This window comes from Eschrichtius robustus, chromosome 10 (genome assembly GCF_028021215.1).
Source record: "Eschrichtius robustus isolate mEscRob2 chromosome 10, mEscRob2.pri, whole genome shotgun sequence".
Classification (NCBI taxonomy): domain Eukaryota; kingdom Metazoa; phylum Chordata; class Mammalia; order Artiodactyla; family Eschrichtiidae; genus Eschrichtius; species Eschrichtius robustus.
The window spans coordinates 8659389-8680034 of NC_090833.1; the positions used below are offsets into that span (position 1 = coordinate 8659389).

Genomic DNA, 20646 nt, shown 5'->3' on the forward strand with positions numbered 1-20646 from the left:
CCTTGCTGCCCTCACCCCCGAGACCCTGAGTCAGAAACCCTGGATGAGCTTTAGAAGGCTAGTATTCCCCTGCAGTCATTCAACAGTCATTCAATAGCATGTGCTTCTATGCACTAGGCCTCAGGCGAGATGCTCAGGCCAGAGCCCAGAATGAGGCAGCCCCAGGCCCAGCCCTCGGACCTCCATGATGACACCAGCCCACCTCCCCGCCAGTGCCAGCACCTCTGCTTCGTGATCCCACCCTGACCTCATGCCTGGGGAGCTCACTCCATCAATCTCTTGCCAGAAGCCCTCATTTATCTGCTCAGCCACCTCGCTTGGCCTCAGGACGGATAAGCAAGGTCGGCAACAGCTTGGCTACTCCTCGGGACGAGAATTTCAGCAGGTATCTATCTGTAAGCGAATTGGGGTCCTTTCCCACTGACTGTAAAACTGCCTCCAGTCCCTCATCTCCTGTTTAGGACAAAGGTCCTGTCTGATACGGACAACAGTGTTCCAGAACCAACCGTTTTTAAAAATTTTATGCTGGATGGGGATGATTTTAAACAGCTTTGGAAATTTTCTGTGAAGTGTTTGTTACGAACCTACGAAGAAAACCAGGAAACGAAAATTAAATCTCTCCTGTCTCTGTTCTTCAGTCTCCCCTCTTGGGGACAAGCCCCCACGTGAGCTGCAGGGTGAGAGAGAGGCGACAAACCAAATGAACATTCCTTAAGATACTGTTACGAAGACAAAATGAAAACCAGTCAACTGAAGTCTCAGCAAATTGGCTTCGGGCAAATTGGCCTGGAGCCCATAGTTGGTGCTCAGATGGGGTTTAATAAGTACCTGTTGCCTGAGCAGCGAATGTGTTTGTCAGGTGATGTCCAGGCTTGAGAAGAGGCACTGCCCTGACTCTGTCCCCTGGCAGGCGTGTTGGGAAGTCGCGAATGAGATGGACGAGCTGACAACAGGCTCTCCAAACTGCTTTGTAACTGAGCATGCACCTTGCGCTGACATTTGGACAGAATTGCCCGGCAAGCACTTAACAGACACAGTGTCCTCGAAGGGCTTTCCGTGTGCTGGGACATCCTCTGTGACACTGGGTAGTATAGGATGACTATTAGCACTGTCTTAGATACTTCCCATAAAAGAAGTCTCCTAACTTCTCACCAGGAAACATGTGGCTCCCCTGCCAGACATGAGGCAGCAAGTCACAGGACCCGACCACGAGGCCTCCAGGAGAGGAGGGGACCAGCTGGCTCACGCTCAGCTCAGAGGCAGCTGTGTCATTAAATCTGGATGGATGGACGCTTCTGGCAGTTCCACAGCCTCCCTGATGCTCAGACACTCCCGTAGGCCTTTCCAAGACCAGCTGACCAGGAGAGGAGGGGCCCTGCCTTTTTGTCCCTCACCCATGGCTCAGCCTCACTGCAGCCTTGATCACTAAAAACTGCCACACTTCCTCGAATCTGAGAAGTCGTCAACCATTAAATGGGTCATGTTCTAGTAAAAGAGAAAAAGTACTGCCAATTAAACCCTGATACGCTACTAACTTTAAGATGCCTCTTGATTTCAGAGATCCTAAAACAAGAAAAAAGTGTTAAAAAGTTAGAATCGAAGAAATGTAAGTTGTTTTCAGGACAACACAACCGTGTTCCTGCTATCTTTGATGTAAGTCTTCATCCCAGTCCCATTACTGCCTAGCAGTGTGGCCTGGTGCAAGGAAGCTCACTTGGCCAAGCCTCACTCTTCTTGTTAGTAGAACAAAATAGTAATACTTCCCTCATAGGGTTTTGGGAGGAGAAGAAAAAAAAGATACCTATAAAATATTGAGCTTGACACCCAGCCCATCGCAGGTAGCTACGTAAGGTGCTCTAACAAGGCTTGTGAGGCCACACATTTCTTTCATCTTCTAGTGCCCTGGTGGGTACACTGAGCTGAACCAATCTATGAATTATTGGGGCTGATATTTCCCAACAGACTATGACCAAGAACAGGGAGGGCAGACAACTGAATTAAAGACCACCAACCAGCTGGCTAGGTTTATGGTAGGGCATCAATAAAAAGCAGGAGGTTTGGGTGAGAAGGCGAATCCAGTTGGGATGTGGGGAGGTCCAGTTCCTGAAAAGGAGGAGTAGATTGTATTGAACTAACCCTCTGGTCAGTAACAATGATAAAAGCTGGACAATATACAAAAGACAACTGCTTGAAAGCACTTGAAAGCAATCCAAAGCAATAGAAGCTGGAGGAGACATGGTCCTTGAAAGACAGGAAGCACACTAGGGTATTTCCCTATTCAAGGTGATACACAGAATGACAAAACAGAATGCAGCAGCATTACTGGCTGGGAAGAAGAGAAAGAGATTGGACCTTGAGGATGGAAATTGAAGGGGAAAATGCTAGAAAGGAGAAAGCCACAGAATGAGGAGCTCCAAAACTACTACATAAATTCCCCTTGAATCCTTAGTTAGCCCCTAAATTGTATACATGGAGAGGGAAAGAGAGAGAGAGACAGAGAGACAGAGAGAGAGAGAGAGAGAGAGAGTCCTGGGAGCCCAAAAGAAAGCACCAGCTGAGAGGCAGAAAGTTCAGCAGCTGCCTGAAAGATGGAGTTTGGAGTTCAAGCCCTGCCAAGTTAATGGGGCTTAGCCAGCACTTAAGGCTCTCAATTTAATCCCAGAAAGGCCATGCCTTACAAGTGAACACAGGATTAAGGGTTATACTCCAGGATTAAGGGCAAAACCAAAATAAACCTACCTGAACAAAACCTAAAAACCAAGCCTCCACAAGATCAAGGGAATATGCCAGTAATTTAACTGCCTGCCAGAACAAAACACAACATTCTTGAGAGGAAGACAATAAAATACTGAGTCTTTTCAACGTAGCATCCAAAATGTCCAGCATACAACTTAAAAATTATAGGCATGTGAAGAAGCAAGAAAATGTGACCCACGATCAAGAGAAATAATAAAATTAGACCCACTGATGACCCAGATGTTGGAATTAGTAAAGAAGGACTTGAAAATGTGTACATGTTATAAATATGTACAGGGTTTTCACGAAATGAAGTACAGAATGAACGCATGGATAGAGAAACTCAGAAGAGAAATGGGACGCATAAAAATAAACTAAGTGGCAATTCTAAAACCAAAAGGGTACAGCACCTGACATAAAACATAATTTGGATAAAATTAACAGCAGATTAAATACTATAGAATAAAGGATCAGCAAACTTGAAAGCCAGGCAATAGAAATGATCCAAACGAGCACAGAGATTTTTTTTAAAAAGATAAAGATAAATAAATGGTGCTTCAGTGACCTGTGGGACAACACCAACTGTGTAAGTGGAGTTTCAGAAGGGGAGGGGAGAGAGAATTGTGCAGAAGAAATATTTAAAGGAATAATGGCCCCCAACCTCCCCCGCCAACACATTCCCAAATTTAGTGAAAAATATCAACCCACAGATCTAAGAAGCTCAGTGAATCCCATACAGAATAAATACAAAGAAAATCAAACCTAGTCACATCATCGTCAAATTACTGAAAATCAAAGATAGAGAGAAATCTTAAAAGAAGTCAGAGGGGAAGAGACCCACCACGTACACAGGAACAACTACAAGGAAGAGAGCTGACTGCTCATTGGGAACAGTGTAAGCCAGGAGACAATGGAAAGGCGTTTCAAAAGTGCCGAAAGGAAAAAAATCAGCTTGGGAAATGTGAAGCCTGAAATGCTGGTAAGACTCTGAGGTTGCGAGGTACAGCAAAAAACCCCCCTCCCAAGCACCCCTGTCTACGTAACACACATTATTCGTGCACTTCCCCTCCCTCGGCCCCCACCCCTCATACACAGCTCTCTCAGTAGAACATCCCAACATTCCCAACAGGATGGATTCCCAACAGGTGGATGGAGTTAGAGTCTGTCATACAGAGTGAAGTAAGTCAGAAAGAGAAAAACAAATACAGTATGCTAACACATATATATGGAATCTAAGGGAAAAAAAAAAAAAGGTCATGAAGAACCTAGTGGCAAGACGGGAATAAAGACACAGACCTACTAGAGAATGGACTTGAGGATATGGGGAGGGGGAGGGGTAAGATGTGACAAAGAGAGAGAGTGGCATGGACATATATTCACTACCAAATGTAAAATAGATAGCTAGTGGGAAGCAACGGCATAGCACAGGGAGATCAGCTCGGTGCTTTGTGACCACCTAGAGGGGTGGGATAGGGAGGGTGGGAGGGAGGGAGACGCAAGAGGGAAGAGATATGGGAACATATGTATATATATAACTGATTCACTTTGTGATAAAGCAGAAGCTAACACACCATTGTAAAGCAATTATACTCCAATAAAGATGTTAAAAAAAAACAAAAAACTGTAACTGTCAGGAAGGTGATAAATAGGAAAACACATCAAATTTACACAAACTGTGGGACATAATTAAGATTCTTTGTATTCTGCCACCATGTAAACATCACACATCTTTTTCATTCTGGTAAAAACTATAAAAAGAAAAAGAAAGATTCCCTTTTCCTCAAATGCTTTAGTCACATGACACCCGTCCAACAGGCAGGTGGAAACGCAGGGATGGTGCTCACTGAGGTCAGGAGGATTCCAAGATCTGGGAGCCGTCAAGGTGGAAGCTTGACCAGGAGGTTCCGGGTAAGAGTGGGGAGGAGCCTGGGGGCAGGGAGAAGCAGCGGCAATTTCCCGAGCAATGCCGAGTGCCAGGCACCGTGCTAGGCGCCTTAGGTATGTTATCTTAATCCTCACACTAACCCCTAGGAGTCAGTATCATCATTGCCTTTTTTAACATGAGGAAACAAAGTTTGAGAGAGAATTAGAAAGTTGCCCAGGTTAGTAACAGAGCTGGGATTTGAGCACAGGTTCGTCAGCCTCTGAGCCACAGCTCTGTACCCTCCCCCGCCAGCCATCCGTTTATTCACTCTGCTGCGCCGGGCTGGACAAAAGGAGAGCTCCCCACGGCCCACGCCACACATGCCCCCGTGCCCAGGGGACTCCCGGGCAACTAAAACGACCAGAGCCAACATTACTGAGCACTTACCATGTGTGTTACACTTAACGTGTCACATCTTATTTAATTTTCACAACAGCCCTGTGAGGTACATCCTTACATCATCTTCATTTTCCACATGAGGAAAGTGAGGCTCAGTGCTCCTGGTGGTAGAACCAGAATGTGACTCCCCAGCTCAGGCTCCCCAGGGGTGTGCTTGATTGCCCAAGGCCACCAACAGGGCAAGGGGTGAGGAAGGATGGGCAGGGCACGGCCACTCTGCTGTTCCTTTCCCACTTGGTGGGATCCCAGGAACTTGGAATTGTGAAAGCAGATCTGTGTAGTAACCAAGGGACTTGGGCTGCACCTATTCCCAGAGCGGGGTAAAGTCCTGGGAATGCTTCCTGCCCCGGGGGGGTCCCATCGCCTCCAATCACCTCTCTCACCAGGACAGCTGCAACCAACTCCCAGCAGCTCTGATGCCACGGCCGCAGCGCCTGTCCATCCAGTCAACACCAGCGTGGCCTTCTTAAAAACAAAAGCAAGCCGGAACCCTGTCCTGCTCAGAACCTTGCAGTGGTTCCTGACTGCCCTTGGGATGAAGTCCGCCCTCTGACAAGGCCTCATCCCCTGCCACGCTCCCCTCCTCTCCCCCGCACCGCACTCCTCTCAGCTCCTGGAAGAACTCACAGTTGCTCTTGCCTCAGGGTCCGCTCCTGTTACTACTGCAGTGTAACAAATTACCACCAAAACTTTGCGGCCTAAAATAACCATTTCCTTATCCTCATGGGTTCTGTGGGTCAGGAATTCAGACATGGAACACTAGGATGGCTTATCTCTGCTGCCTGATGTCTGGGGCCTCAGCAGGAAGACGTTATAGCTGGGGATGACTCAATGGCGAGGGGCCTCTTTCCTCCCATGTCTGGGGGTTGATGCCAGCTGCCAGCTGGGACCTATGGTGCATGCAGTCTTCACACGGCAGCTTCCGGGTAGCTGGACTTCTTGGGGTACAGCTTGGCTCATGGCGCCAACACAGAGTGTGCCAGTAAACAAGGCAGAAGCTGCACTGCCTTTTTTCACCCAGTCTTGGCAGTCAGGTAGTGTCACTCCCACTGCATTCTACTGGTTACAAGCAAGTCAGAAACCACCCAGATTCAAGGGGAGGGGGCAGAGATCCTACCTCTCATTGGGAGGAGTGTCAAGGTCTCACTGTGGCGGGGAGATATTGTTGGGGCCGCTTCATGCGCTATTCTCTCCGCCCAGGCCATCCTCCCTCCAACTTCACCACCTGCTAACTCTGACCCATCCTCCAGGTTTCAGCTGAAGCACCACTTTGTCAGGGACCTGCCCTGACTGCTTAATCAGACATCCTGCTTAGATACTCCCTGTGCCCGGCACTTCTTAGGTGCCCGAGTCTGTCTCTCTGTCTCCCCTCCAGCTTGCAAGCTCTGTGAGGACAGGGACTTTGCCTTCCTGGTGCTGGCTCAGAGCAGGTTCCCAAAAAATAAACCCTGGAAAAGAGAGTCAGAGAGAGAGAGGAGGAGGAGGAGGGAGGGAAAGAAGGGAATATGCCTGCATCCAGGCTGTCTAGGGTGCAGCTCAGAAGAAGTTAGACCCCTCTCATATGTTCCGGCTGATCTTGAGCCCCCAGCCTGCCATGGCCCCACCAGGACCCTCCAGACCCTCTGGAAAATCCACAGGGCGGGCAACACCTTCACCCCCGGCAGTCGATGTGGGGAAGGTTTCTGTGCCATCCTGCTGTCTGGCTAATGTGGTGGCCTGTAAGATGCTGGGGTCTTCTGGCAAAGAACGCCTTTGCCAGAGGACAAGGTCTGAGCAGGATGGGAGAAGCTGAGGCAAGAAGGAAAGGTGCTCTCCTTCTGCAAAGACAGGAGTGGTGATCCTGGGGAGGGGAGGAGCGCGGTGGACCCAGGAACGTGATACACTGTGCCTAGCGGTGCGGAGAACCCCACTAAAGTTTCTCTCCCAATCTGTACCCAAACATCGTCATCACCACCACCATCATCACTAAAAATGTTTTAAAAGGGGAAGAAGAGTTACCACCAACACTGCACAAGGCTGCTGTCCAGGCAGAGGACAAACCTGCCCTGGCTGCTCCTTCCCAGGACTCGCCTCCTCCCACTCAGCAGGCCCGTCCCCCCCGCCTGTGCCGATGAGCCTGTAGGGCCGCTCGCTGCGTGGGGTCCAGTGCTGTCTCCTCTCTTGCTCTGACTCCACAAACGTTCATGAGCTCCGTCTCGGGGGCAGGCTCTGTGCTGAGGGTGCCGATGGACTCCCATCATGTGTTCCTCGAAGAGCCAGACGGGAGGTCCCAGCGGAAGTTCTGGGAGCATGAGCCCTGGCCTGCTGGACGCCAGAGTCCTGAGTTCAGTCCACTAAGGCCTCCTCGCCCTACGCCAAGGCCTTTCCTGCATGACCTCATAGAATCCTCGCCGCGGCCCTTGGAGGCAGATTACTTGCTTCAGCTCATTTACTGATGCATGAGAGGGATGCCCGGAGAGATGCAGTGACTCAATCAAGGCCCCTCAGGTGGGAAGTGACGGAGCATTTCCCCAGCGCCGCCCCCACCCCAGCCGGTGGTACTTCCACTGTCCCAAGCCACTGCTTCTCCCTAACTTCACAGCCCAGATCCTGCTGGCTGCTGTGCAGACAGCCTGGGGCTCCCCCCACCCCAGGGTCTAGAGGCGAGAGTGAAGCCTCCAAGAAGGGCGGCTGACGGGGAGAGGCCGTCTGTGCGGGGCTGCCCTGCCTGCCCACCTGGGACTCTGCGGGGCCGGCCCGGAAGAGGCAGCGATCCAGGGGAGGACCCGGCTCCCTGCAGCCCACATGCCATCCCGCTGCCTGCACAGCTGGGGCGGATCTAAACCCATTACCTGAGTCAGAGGGGCGGCTCTCCGCCTCGGCAGAGCGCACCCGGGGCTGCCCGGGCTTTTGGGAGCCGTTGGGCCAGGGAGCAGAGCTGGCCCGGCTGCTCGTGCCAAGGAAGGAGGGGGCCCGCCAAGGCCGCCAAAGCAGGCTGGGGCGGGAGGGGCCAGGCCAGCTGGGGCCGGAGCTAGTGTGACATCACCGGGCGGCCCGCCTCTGTCTGGGGCTGAGGGGAGGCCCTGAGCCTTTCTGGGGCCTGGGGGATCCTCTTGCACTGGTGGGTGGAGAGAAGTGCCTGCAGCCAACCAGGGTCAGGCTGTGCTCACAGTTTCCTCCGGCAGCATGTAAAGGCTCCACAAAGGAGTTGGGAGTTCAAATGAGGCTGCTGCAGACGGCCTGAGGATGGACCCTGCGCCCTGAGCAGTGCCGCCTGAGCTCCGGACCTGCAGAGCATGGCACTGGGGCAGCTGCCAGCCCCCGCGAGAGAAGGCAGGTTGTGAGCCACCCGGCGGGACCCCGGGCCAGCCCCCGCCCCATCCCCGGCCGGAGCCCCGCTGTGGAGGCAGAGCGGAGCGAGCGGAGGCCAGTGAGGCAGGGCTGCTCTGCGGCCGGTCCAGCCTGCGACTCAGGGAGGCCATGGCCAGGCTGCCCCGCTGACGGCCGAGGTGAAGCATGTGAGAGGCTGCCCCGGGAGCCAGGCAGGAGGGAAGAGGTAAGAGCCCGACTCTGTGGCACCGAGGGACGGGGGCAAGAGGCAGCAGCTGGCTCCGGGTCTCTGGGTTCAAGAACCCTGACCCCTCCAGCCAGGGAAGGGGATGCTCGCAGCTGGGCCCTCCTGCTTTCGCTTGGAGCCAAACAAGGCATCTGCTGGGACTGGACCTGTGGACACCTGGGCAGAGGGTGGCGTTCCGGGGGCGTGAGGTCATGGCTGGGGTTTCGAGGGCTCCATCAGTAAGCCCCACTCTCCTTCAGACAAAGAGCCTTTGGGGTGAAGGTAGGCGGCTCCTGGGCAGGGCTCCACAGCCGGGGTGTGTGCGCGAGCGAGCGTGAGCTTGTGTGGATGGTTGCCCTTGAGGGGCCAGCGGGCCGATGGAGTCACGGACACAGGGCTAGCCCGAGGACTCCGGAAGCTGTTTTTCAGTTTTGGGTTCCTATGCACCCTGGCTGGAGACTCTGCTGAGGCAAAAGCAAAAGCAAACGCTGTCCTGCGAGAGCCCGGAGCCCTCGTTCAGAAAGTTCCCTGGAGCTGAGCAGCCTCTGCTCATGCCCTCAGCCGGGGAGGAGAGAAGCGGAGGGGTCCAGAGACGGGAGGGACACATCAGCCAGAGGTTCCTGCCGCTGTGACTCAGGGCACAGCGCTGCCCTGGTTTCCCGGCGGGTCCAAGGACGTCTGGTCCCTCCTCGCACAGGACGGGACGGGATGGGACGGGACGGAGCCCCAGGTCTCCAGCAGGCTGTACGTGGCCTGGCCAGGACACAGGGGAAGACGAGGCTTCCCCGGCACCCGGCAGGGGGACGGTGCAGGCTCTGCATTCTGAGTCCCTTGAAAGCGCTCGTTAGATAACATTTCCAAACAGAAATTCTTCGCTGATCCCTCCCTTCTCCTCCTGTGATATGTGTGTCACGGGTCAGCTATTGCCTCTGCTGTGGGATTATGAGAGCTCCCAGAGGGCAGTTCGGTTACTCAGAAAAGGATCCCCTTTCACCGGGGCTCTGAGGAAAGTTGAGAATGCCACTTCTGAAGCTGGCCAAATGCTCCCCACATGTATTTTTCCAAATTGAGACAGAGTGAGGTAGTGCTCACAAGCTAGGCTCAAATCCTAGCTCTTCTACTTATGAGCTAAGTGACCCTTGCAGATCATTTAGCCTCTCTAAGCCTCAGTTTCCTTATCTGTAAAATGGGATAACAGTAATGCCCATCTCTTGGTAACAACTAACACTTACATTGCACTTACCAACAGGTAGAGTCCTCACAACCACCCTATAACACGGGTACTGTTAGTCATCACCATTTCACAGGTGAGGAAACTGAGGCACAGAGGTTAAGTGTTGTGCCCAAGGCCACATGGTTAGTAAATGCCAGCACCAGCACTTGAACCCAGCACTCTGAACCACGCTCCATTGCTTTCTAGGAGGAGTGCATGGGATCGTGACTGGGAAGGCCTTAGCATGGTACCTGGTGTGTGGCAAAGCCTCAGAAAACATTAGTCACTGAGTATTATGAGCCATAACAATCAGAATTGCAGGGAGAGAAGAGCAGAGACCCAGATTCTCTCTCTATCCTCGATACATTCTGCTGGGGTTGTCAGGAAATCCCACCAGGCTGAGCCAGTGCTATGACCACTACTGCCACCCACGCTGGGGATCCTCCCAGGAGCCCGAGGAGGGGGGCTTTATGTCTGAGGCAACTGCAGCACATCCAGATCCTAGAAGTCCACACGAAGGAGGAGTGCAGATGCACCGACAAAAGGACCTCGGGTGCATCTGATACCAGCCTTACAGTAAGAACGTCCTACCCCTCACACAGCACTACTCCCCTGCGTGCTGGTCCGCTCACCAGAACCAGCAGGGAGGAAAGCGAGCTACCACCGTGCTGCAGGAGGTCCACAAAGCGGGAGGACCAATGCCAGGCCTGCCCTGGGGTTGCAGAGGGTGAGGCAGGGACCCCTCCCCCAAACTCCACCCCCGTCACCCAAGTCTGGCCACAAGATAGATGGCCAAGTCTGGTGGATTTCACACCAGCCAACACTGATGCATCTTAGCCCCGGACAGTAGCTTCTCTCCTGTGGCCCCAGAGGTCCCTGAACTCTTGGAAGCATTTGGAAAGGCTGACATTAAATATATGCTTCTCTAGCACAAGGCCTCTGGGGCTGCGGAAGCTGCAGGTTTCCTGGCTCCACCCGGGAACCACGGTGGCTCACTATGCTCTCTGGGCAGCCCGGGCCAAGTAGAGACCCTGACCTCACAGGCCTGCCTAACACAAATTAGCTTAATTATTACTCAGTAAAGGCAGACAAAAATGTGTGAAGCACATGGCCCAGGAAGGGACTGCACGGTATTCCTGCACTTTCACGGGCAGAGCAACTAAGCCATTTCTCCATCCACTCCTCCATCACACAATGATTTATTAAGTACCACTGGGCTAAGTAAGGCACATGCAGTATCTCATTTCATCCTCGCTACAACCTTAGGAGGTAGGTTCCAGTTTTAGCATCACATTTTACAGATGAGGAAACAAAGGCTCAGAGAAGTTAAGCCACCTGCCCAAGGTCACACCGTTGGTGATTCTGTGGGATGTGGACCCTGGTCAGTATGGCTCCGAAGTCCACGCCTTTCCCTGCCTCACTCCACCGCCCTGTTCAAGGTGTCTCGCTGTCAAGTCTATTACGGTTGGTGTCCTAGAGACGCTGCACCATCCCATCTGAAAGCCACGTGCTTACCTGCTTATGTCATAGGAGCCTACCTCTGAGACAGTACAGGCCTCATCGCCACCCCTCTTACAACCAAGCCTCAGCACAGCTACACAGCACGCCTGCGGTAGCACAGTCAATGAGAGGTGGAACGGGGTTCCAAGCCAGGCTGTCTTAGCTCAGAACCCTGCGCAGCTGGTGCTCTGTGCTGCTGCGCCGCCCCCCCCACCCCCCCACCCCCACCACCACCGGCAGCTCCATGGAACTCTGCACCAGCTCAGTGGGGCAGAGCCTCGGGCCAGCAGTCATCTATGTGCCTGAGATACCACTGGTGTGTTTCCCACGTTCCTAACTTGGAGACTCCAAGGGCTGCAGAACCTGAGCTCAGGTCTTCAAGGCCTACACCGGCCACACTTGAGCAATTCCGGAGAAGAGATCCAAGAGCCACAACTGGCAGCTACAGCAGAACAAACAGAACAGGCAGCAGCCCCGCCCACGGCAAGTACATTCAGCTTCTGGCCTCTCTCTTGAGTCACAGCCCACTCTGTCCAAACTGGTCTCAACTGACAGCAGTCAGATGGGGAGGCGCTCTGCTTCACGACGCCCACAGCCCAGTGGGAAGAGGGAGAAGGTGAATCTAATAATCACACAAACGCACAACAGTGGGAGACCTGTAAGGAGGAGGCGTGTGGCGCTAAGAGGGAACTGTGAGATGCGTGGCGCTGTCCCCATTTTACCGAAGAGGGAACTGAGTGTCAGCGGGTGCGGCACCTCTGCCAAGGTCTCTCCACTAGCGGGCCAAAAAGCAAGGATCCAAGCCCAGATCTGGGCCCATTCCACCCCAGCCCACTGCCATCCTGGACGAACGAACACACTGCGGGAATCTCAAGAATGAATCAATCCATTGAATAGCATTTCTTTTCTGCGAATTTATATGAAACACCCCAAATAGAAGGGTTATTCAGCCACTGGCAGCTAGGAGTTTGTGGTGATAGATGGGTCACATCAGAACCTCATTCTGAGGGTAGTCTCTATGACAAAACCACATTCCCACACAACGACCATGAGCTGTATGACTGACTTAATAACAGCCTTGGGAGGAGAGTGAAAATGTTACAATGTCCCGTTCCACGTACACATCAGTTTTAAGACACATTCTGATCACAGACATGTTAACATGCTGGGTGGGGGGAGCCAGGCCTCTCACAATCAAGCTATTGTGTTAGGTCGATTCTCTGGTGAAACCAGCCTGTCTTGGGGCCAGCAGCCCCAGAGCCTCGGCCTCCCGCTGCTGCCTAGTCCTCCAGAAAGGCATGCCCAAGACCACCTCAGTAAAGCCCAGAATGAACTCTGTTCTTATCTCTGAGAGATGCCTGAGGTCCCACCCAGCTCCAGGAACGACCAAAGTCCTGCCCCAGATGGACCCACCCCAGCCCCCATGAGGGAAAGGTGGCATCTCTCAGTCACTGCTGGACCCCCAGTACCCACTAGGGACAGGGAGAGAAGGGATCTGAATGAATGAAAGATGGAGGGAAGGAAGGAGGGAGGGAGGGAGCCTCAGACCCAGAGACTGTGGCCCCTGGAGGGCAGGCACCTACCTTGCTCCTGCTCTATCTCCAGCCCCCAGCACAGTGGCTGGCACAGAGGAAATGCTCAGGAAATATGTTCAATGGATGAAGTCCTTGAATTCCTATTTAGTAACCCAGGTGCCATCCTGGCTATTGGGTATTCAGAGGGGGAACCACCCTGACCCCGCTTTTAAGAAGCTTGCAGTCTGGGGTAGAGAACCAGACATGCTGTTATCTTGGGGGCTGTGACGGAAGCAGCCCCAGCTGCTTCTGGGAGCTGGAGGAGGGAGGGGGCCCTCCCTGTGAACGGCCAGCTTCACTGAGAAGGTCAACTTAGCAAGGAAGGCAGGCGTGCATCAGGCAGGACACAGGGAAGGTGCCGAGGCAAAAAGAACAGCACGTGCAGACGCAGGGAGGCATGACAACACAGGCTCTGTCTTTCAGCAGGACACTGGCAAGACCAGATGTGTGTTTGAGAGAGATAGGCCTGGAGCTGCAGGCAGTGCAGAGTGCAGGGGAGAGAGCGGCTGAGGGCAGGGAGGCCAGGAAGGACTGTGTCGGTAAGAAAGCTGGCTATGGAGTCCACAAACCTGGTTCCAAGCCTAGCTCCACCACTTGGTAGCTCTGAGGCCTGGGCAAGACTTCATCCTTACCTCTGTTTCTTCATCTGTGAAATGGGGATAATCAAAGCCCCTGCCTTACAGAATAGCTGGGATCAGTGAGGTAGGCACAAAGTGGTTGTGCCAGCGCTCAGGGGATAAGCCCTGCCAACAGGCCGAGGTGGCCATGGTGCCAACCACTCAGCCTGGCTCAGAAGAGCAGCTCCAGGCAAGTCCGGATTCCCCAGAAAGCTGCCCTGGGCCAGTGCTGTCCACCCAGTCCCTAGCTGTTCTCTCCCGTCTGAGGCTCCCCCAGTTCCAGGGCTCCAGAGCACACGAGGCGCTGCCGGAAATGCAGCAGCCAACTCAGGGGCCGGGCTCTGAAATGGCTTCTGCAGACTCTCCTGCCTCTGCTCTGTTGGCTGAGGCTCCTGGCACAGAGGGCTCAGTGCGCAGGCTTTGGGACCACCTCAAAATGGTTCCCAAATTACGTACCGTGGAAAAGGAACAGCAGCACCCTTGTCCCCCTGGCAAAGGCAACCAGCTCCCGCCGCCTAACCACATCCCCTCTTGCCCCATGATCTCACAGTATGACCACAACCCGCCTCCTCCACGAACTCAGCCCTGCCCTGGAGCCAGCAACACACCAGTGGCAGGAGCATCAGGCAGATTCGACCCTCCACTGCCTCTCTTCCAGGCAAATCCATCTGATCCTACCTACCTGCTTCTCTGGCTCTCACGCCTGTGTTCCCAGCACCCACGACAGGGCTGGACCCAGGATGCAGCAATACACAATGGCGGGCTGGCTGGGAAGGCTAAGTGGATGGAAGGCTGGCTGGCTGGACAAACGGCTCCTTCGAAGGTCTTATTAGAGTTGAACTGGCAGGGTCTGCGAATCAGCTCCAGACTCCCTGGGTACCCACACTGACTTTTGGTGGGGATGATTCCCAGAATCCTAGGCTGGGAAGGGATGGCAGTTGGAGATGTGGCTATTCCCTCCCTGGCCTCCAGGCTGGCGGCGAACCACCAGGACAAGTGATGCACAGTTCCTTCTCCAGGGTTGCTAAGGTGAGGACACCACTGCTCATCCTAGATGCCCATTTTGGGGCCTCACCACTTGGGTAATCAAGAACTGTTTCTAACATCCAACAAGACTCACCCTTGTGCAGACCTGAAAGCTATTTCTACTTTGTCAGTCAAGAGTGACTAAGCAGTAATCTGCATCTGGGCCATTAAGCAAACAGACAGGCACCTTTTACTCATACTGGTTGGAGAGACGATCTTGATGGAGGTGAGGACATGGACCTTGCAGTCGACAGCTGAATCCCAGTCCCGATATTTACTCCAAGGGACCTTAGGCAAGTGACCTAACCTTTCTGGACCTGGGTTTCCTCTACTGCAAATACAGATAATAATACCTTTCTCCTAGGTAAGGAGACCAAATAGTTTGTTACCCAATCAGGACACTTTTGAGAATAAAACAGGGTGCTATCAATAATTAATAAGATAATAGGTCTTAACTGGGGCCAACCAGCGTGCATGGTCCCCTATTCATAGGGTTGTAAGCGCCAATGAGATAGAGCATGGCTGAGCACACAGTAAGTTCACAACAAACAAATGATAGCTGTTATTATCTATCCTATTGGTCATGTGGTCAGCTGGGCCCTCTAGGGCCATTTCTTCTGGAATTTTCCTTTATCTGGATCCCTCCCTTATCCTGGATTACCAATTGGTTTGGTACTACCTAACTGGCACATCATACATCTCAACCAGCTTTGGCGGGAAAAACTGTTTGCCAACTTCAAAGTTTTGATTTTTTCTTTCTGTCCTGATGTTGGTTTAACATCATGATTCATGCTCGGGTCCATCAAACTCACTCAAGCACAGCTCAAGTTCCTAGCTTCCTGTCAGGGGCCCGCCAGGCACACCGGGAACAGGGGGCAGTTCCAGATTCCCTTGCTGCCTTGAAAGGGGCCCACTTCTCAGGCCTCCTGCAGTGCCTCTGGCCTGGACTCATACCTGGCTTTCATCTGTGATCACAGAATGATGGGGCAGGGCTGGCTGGGGAGGGAGGGATGGGTTCTGTGAGCCCCCAGACAGGACTACAACGTGGACTAATGATGAAACACCATCCTGAGAGCTGGATTTAATTCAGGGTCAGCAGCCCCGGGGGTCACAAGAGCTCTCCTGTTCTCCCCCTGCTTTGGAGTGGGGGCAGTTGTCAGAGAACAATCTCCTTTGAGTTTTCCTGTCACTTCCATACATGCAGCATGGTATATATCTTGGGGTTCTGTTACCAACTGCTACTTAGTTAAGCTGGTGACTTTGGGCAAAATGACTCATGGACTTTGAATCTCAATAGTTTGCTCACCTGCAATGGGGACAATTGTCAGCTCTGCCGTTAGCCTTAAAAGCATCTTTGAGGGAATTAGAATATTGCTGTGATTTAAATATACAAAACTACAAAGACTATGAATGTGACTTGTGCTCCCTAGGGTTGCATAGTGCACAACCTGGGCCACCATGCACGGCAACCCTGAAATAACAGCTTCCCTCCCAGGGCTGTTGGGAGGATGAAGTGAGATAATGTTTATAAAGTGCTTGGGTCATGGTGATAAATGGTTGTAGTTACTATTTTTTTCAGTATTTGAAATTTTCTTATTCCTACCCTTTGGGGTGAGAACTCACAAGATGACCCCAGGAAAGCAGCTTCTGCCACAGGGCAGGACACACAGCTCTGTCTTATGAAAACGATTCTTCCCACAAAGTGGCCCCTCACCTGGGCTGCGGTGCTGAGAGGGACATGGACACGCGGTGTGGGGTCCCACCACCGCAGGCCAAACAGGGACACCTAGAGCTGCCCACCGGAGGCTGGGTGGGACCCAGACCCTGGGGAGGTGGCCTCCCAGTGTGCAGAGCCCGTCACGTGGCTCAGTCGCACCAGCCCCAGTTGTGGGGAGGGAAACCCGTGCATAATGGAAACTCCTCACAATACAATGTGGAAAAGCAATTTCAAGAATCATTTTTATTTTCACTTTGAAGCCAAGGAAAACAGTTGGATTTGCTTTTCTTTGTTGGTCATAGGAAGAAACTGAGGAGCATCTCTTTGATGGGAGTTGAGTTCTTCTCCAGGCCTAAGATGGCTGGAATGCTGGGGAGTTATTTCTCCTGGGATGCAATTAGTTGAATAAATATCAAGAGAGCAAAAGTAAACAAACTCATTACTGTCCATTAAGAACTGCCAAACTTGCAAAAAACTGAGGAGGGGGGTTGGAACCTTTAAGGAAAATAAATTACTCCAAGGCCAAGGGCAGCACAAAGAGCACAGCCCTTGGTGTCAGGCTGACCCCAGTTCTAGGCTGAGTCAGCTCTGGCTCTCGTCTGCCATGTGCTCCTGGGCAAGTCACTTAGCCTGTCTGGGCTTTGGTGCCCCCATTTATAAACTGGGGGGAATACCAACCTTGCTGGATTCCCTGGGACAGTGTATGTCAGGCACCTAGCACAGTGCCCTGTTCCTTCCCTTCCTTCTTGTAACCCGATTGGCTCCAAGTCACTCCCGCCAAGCCCAGACCCCACAGAAATTGACAGTAAGACCCAAAATCGTGCGGCTTCATGACTGGTCCCACCAGCAGCAATGCAACCTTGAGCAAGTTACCTGACACCCTCTTGAGCTTCAGTTTCCTCACCCTCAAAATGGGCATAGTACTACTAACCGGCTCTGAAGGTCGTGGTGATTACATAGATAATGTGTATGTATAGGGCCTCGTGAACCTAAAAAGCTGTACGAGTGTTAACCGTCAAGTTTCGTTCTCTTTTTAATTGAACAGCTACAAGAAATGCTCTTTAAAGACTGCACAGTTTCTGACTGCGTTTGCACGTGTGGTGCCTCCCCGCTCTGTGCCCAGCGCTGTGTGAGATGCTAGGGACCCCATGACAGCCAGGACCAGTCCAACCAGCGGATTCCTTCAGGGTGGGAGGTGAGGCTAGACAGAACTCCTGGGCAGGCCCAGCTCTGTGACATGGAACGAGGCTCTCGGCTGTCAAATGGGACAGTTAGTCCTGGTATCTCCTCGGGGGGGATGGTAGGATCAAGGAGATGGTACACATGCTGGACACAGTGCGGAGTGCGGTCAGCACTCCTCGCTGCCAGTCGGCTTTGCTGGCGCTCTCATGCTGCTATCATGCCATCCCCACCTCTGGTTTTGGAAGCACTTCCACAGTCCTTAGCTATTGTGCAAGGTGGGTTGGATCACCCCACTTCACAGAAGAGGCTCAACCTTCAGGATCTCAAGCCCAAGGGCACAGAACTTTGCCTGGGAAGCTGTGAGAACCCACACTTGGGAGGGGACAGAACTCAGTGGTAAACAGTGCCACCATGTCAGGTCTCGAGGCCTGAAGCCAAGTTGCCTTCCTGGTCCTGTGGCGTTTACTTGGCCAAGGTGGAGCCCTCGCTGGCATCCGCAATCAGCATCACAGCAGCATGGAGAGGCAGGTGAGCGGCCTGTGGGAAGGCAGCGCCGGCAGGCCCGCCTAGGCTAGGAGGGCAGCTCCTCCCCATTGGTGTGGGTTGGGTGTGGCCGCTGGCACAGGAGCAGCTAAAGTGCTTTGGAAACTAGGCAAACGCTCATAAACTCAGCGTCATTTACACTAACGTCACTGCAGCCCTAACCTCATAGTCCAACCCAAACCAGAGGCTCCAAGCACCTTTCTCTGCCTGGCCTGAAAGGCCTGAGCTGGCCTTCGGAACCAAGCCGGGGCTTTCTGAAAGTGGAAAGCAGCTCAGCATGGCCCTGGAGAGCACGGGGTCTGTTTTGTAACTTCCTGCTGTCCAGGCTGCCCACCAGAAAAGCCCCCAGAGGGGTCTGGGGAAGACAAAACCTTCAGGTTCTGTGTCATGGTTGTTATTTTAGGGTAAATTAATGTGAAAACAGAAAGTCATGATGCTAATACTTTATTACTAGAAACCAGATTAAGAACATTTCTGTGTAGTCATTAAGAGTTTGAAGGTTTGAGTACATCAGGCCAGGGCTGAGTCCTGGTTCTGCCACCTTCTAGCTGTGTGATTTTAGGCAAGTCACTTAGCCTCGCTGAGTCTCAGTTTCCTCATCTGCAAAATGGAGGGACCTCCCTGGCGGTCCAGTGGTTAAGGCTCTGTGCTTCCACTGCAGGCGGTGCGGGTTTGATCCCTGGTCGGGGAACTAACATCCCGCATGCTGCGTGTGGCGGCCAAACAAACAAAAAACAAATAACAACAACAAAAAACTAAAACGGAAATAACAACAGTATCTACCAAGAAGCCATTGTGAGAATAAAGTAGAAAACCCTTGCAAAATGTTGAGTGCAGGGTCAGGTACACAGTGGGCACTAAGTGGATGTTAGGGATGGTAGTAATAAATGTAACACACACCCACACCCTCAGGCAGTCACTTGCCTGGGGCTCCCCGGCCCCACCTGCTACACCCCTCTTCGTAGCACTCCCCACTTCATGGCAACTGTTGGTGGCTGTGTCTTTTCATCCAGTCCACAAATATTCACTGAGCTCCTACGTATTCCAGGCCCTGTGCTAGGCACCATGGGTGAGGAGTGACCAAAACAGATAAGCCCCCTGCCCTCACGGAGCTTCCACTCTCAGGGGTCAGAAGGGAGACACTACATGCCTGATGGTGACAAGGACTCTGGAGGGGGAAGGTGGCGAGGTCACAATTTTAAGTAAGCAGGGAAGGCCTCACTGGGAAGGTGATATTTCAGCAAAGACCTGAAAGCGGCGGGGGAGTGTGCAACGCGGAAGGGGCCGAGAGTGTTCTAGGCCAGGTCAAGTGCAAAGGCCCCGCGCCATCGGTGCGCTTGAGGAACGCCCGGGAAGCCAGCATGGCTGGAGCAAGTGCGAGATGAGGTCAGGGAGGGAGTGGGGCCAGAGCGGGGGGCCTTAGAGACCCGTTAGCTTCTTCTCCAAGACGAGGAGCCACCAGAGGATTTTGAGTAGAAGAGTGACCTGATTTGACTTTTTTACAAGGTTCACTCTGGCTGCTGGGCTGAGGAGATGCTGTAATGGGCAAGTGCAGGAGCAGGGAGACCAGTCAGGTCCAGGCGAGAGGTGAAGGTGGGCTGTACCAGGGGAGGTGGGGAGAAGCAGTGGGATCCTGGGAACAGTCCCAGGATATTGCTATTATAATTTGGCGGTGAATTAGATGTGGGGTATGATGGGAAGAAAGGAGTCAAGGATGACTTCAAGTTTGTTGGCCTGAGCAATCAGAAGAACAGAGTTGCCATTTGCTAACGCAGGAAAAACTGGGATGAACAGACTGGGATGGTGATGTGGGGAACCCCAGGAGTTCATTTCTGGATGAGTTACGGTTGAGATGCGCAGTAGCTGTAGAGCAGTAGTAGTTGAGCAGAAATGTCGAAGAGGCAGTTGGATATATGAGTCTGGACTCAGGGTGAGGCCCAGGCTAGACTGGATGAGATCACCAAGGTACAGAAGACGTCTGAGGACTGAGCTCTGACCGCCCCCTCCCCGCCCAGGACAGGGCTGGTGATGAACCAGCAAAGGAGACTGAGGAGCAGCCAGTGAGACAGGAAGAAAGGGTGGTGTTTGGGGAAGGAAGTCCAAGGAGGGAGTGATCTGCCATGTCCCTCGGTGCTGAGAGGCAAAGTATAAGTGAGGACCAGGAACTGGCCACTTGGTCTGGCAAGTGAGGCCCCTGGCGATCCTGTCTAGGACACTTGGAACGGAGGGGACGGGGCCAGGCCTGATGGGAACGGGCTCAAGAGAGAATAGGAGGAGAGGGACTTTCTGGAAACAGTGGGTGTGGGCAACTCTTCAGAGGGTTTTGCTAAAAAGGGGAGCACAGAAATGGAACAGTAGCCGGAGAAGGGATGTGAGGTCAAGAGAGGATTTTCTTTAAGTTGAAAGAAATAACAGCATGACTGTAGAAAAAATGTGATCATGCCGGAGAGCTGGGGGAGAGCTCCTGGAGCCACGTCCTTGAGTAGGCGAGAGGAGCGATCTATGCACGCCTGTCCCCTCCCTCTTGGCCTGGCTCACTCCTACTCAACACTCCAGGGTCAGCATAAAGGTCACTTTCTCAGAGAAGCTTTCCTGACCCCTCTGGTTAGGTCAGTTCCCTGTTCTACCCTTCCACCGCATACACTACTTCTGCCTCACGGCACTTAGGGGCTGTGTAATG

General features: G+C 52.9%; 2 protein-coding genes across 15 annotated transcripts in view; one reads left to right on the top strand and one right to left on the bottom strand.

The window, feature by feature from the left end:
• The window catches only part of RALGPS1 (Ral GEF with PH domain and SH3 binding motif 1), a 284245-nt gene that overhangs the window by 87772 nt on the left and 175827 nt on the right, over positions 1-20646 (bottom strand). The window lies entirely within an intron of this gene.
• The window catches only part of ANGPTL2 (angiopoietin like 2), a 34047-nt gene continuing 21548 nt past the window's right edge, over positions 8148-20646 (top strand). The window contains exon 1 of the mRNA XM_068552274.1: positions 8148-8594. The gene's annotated coding sequence lies outside the window, so the exon portion shown is untranslated. The remainder of the gene's footprint in view (positions 8595-20646) is intronic.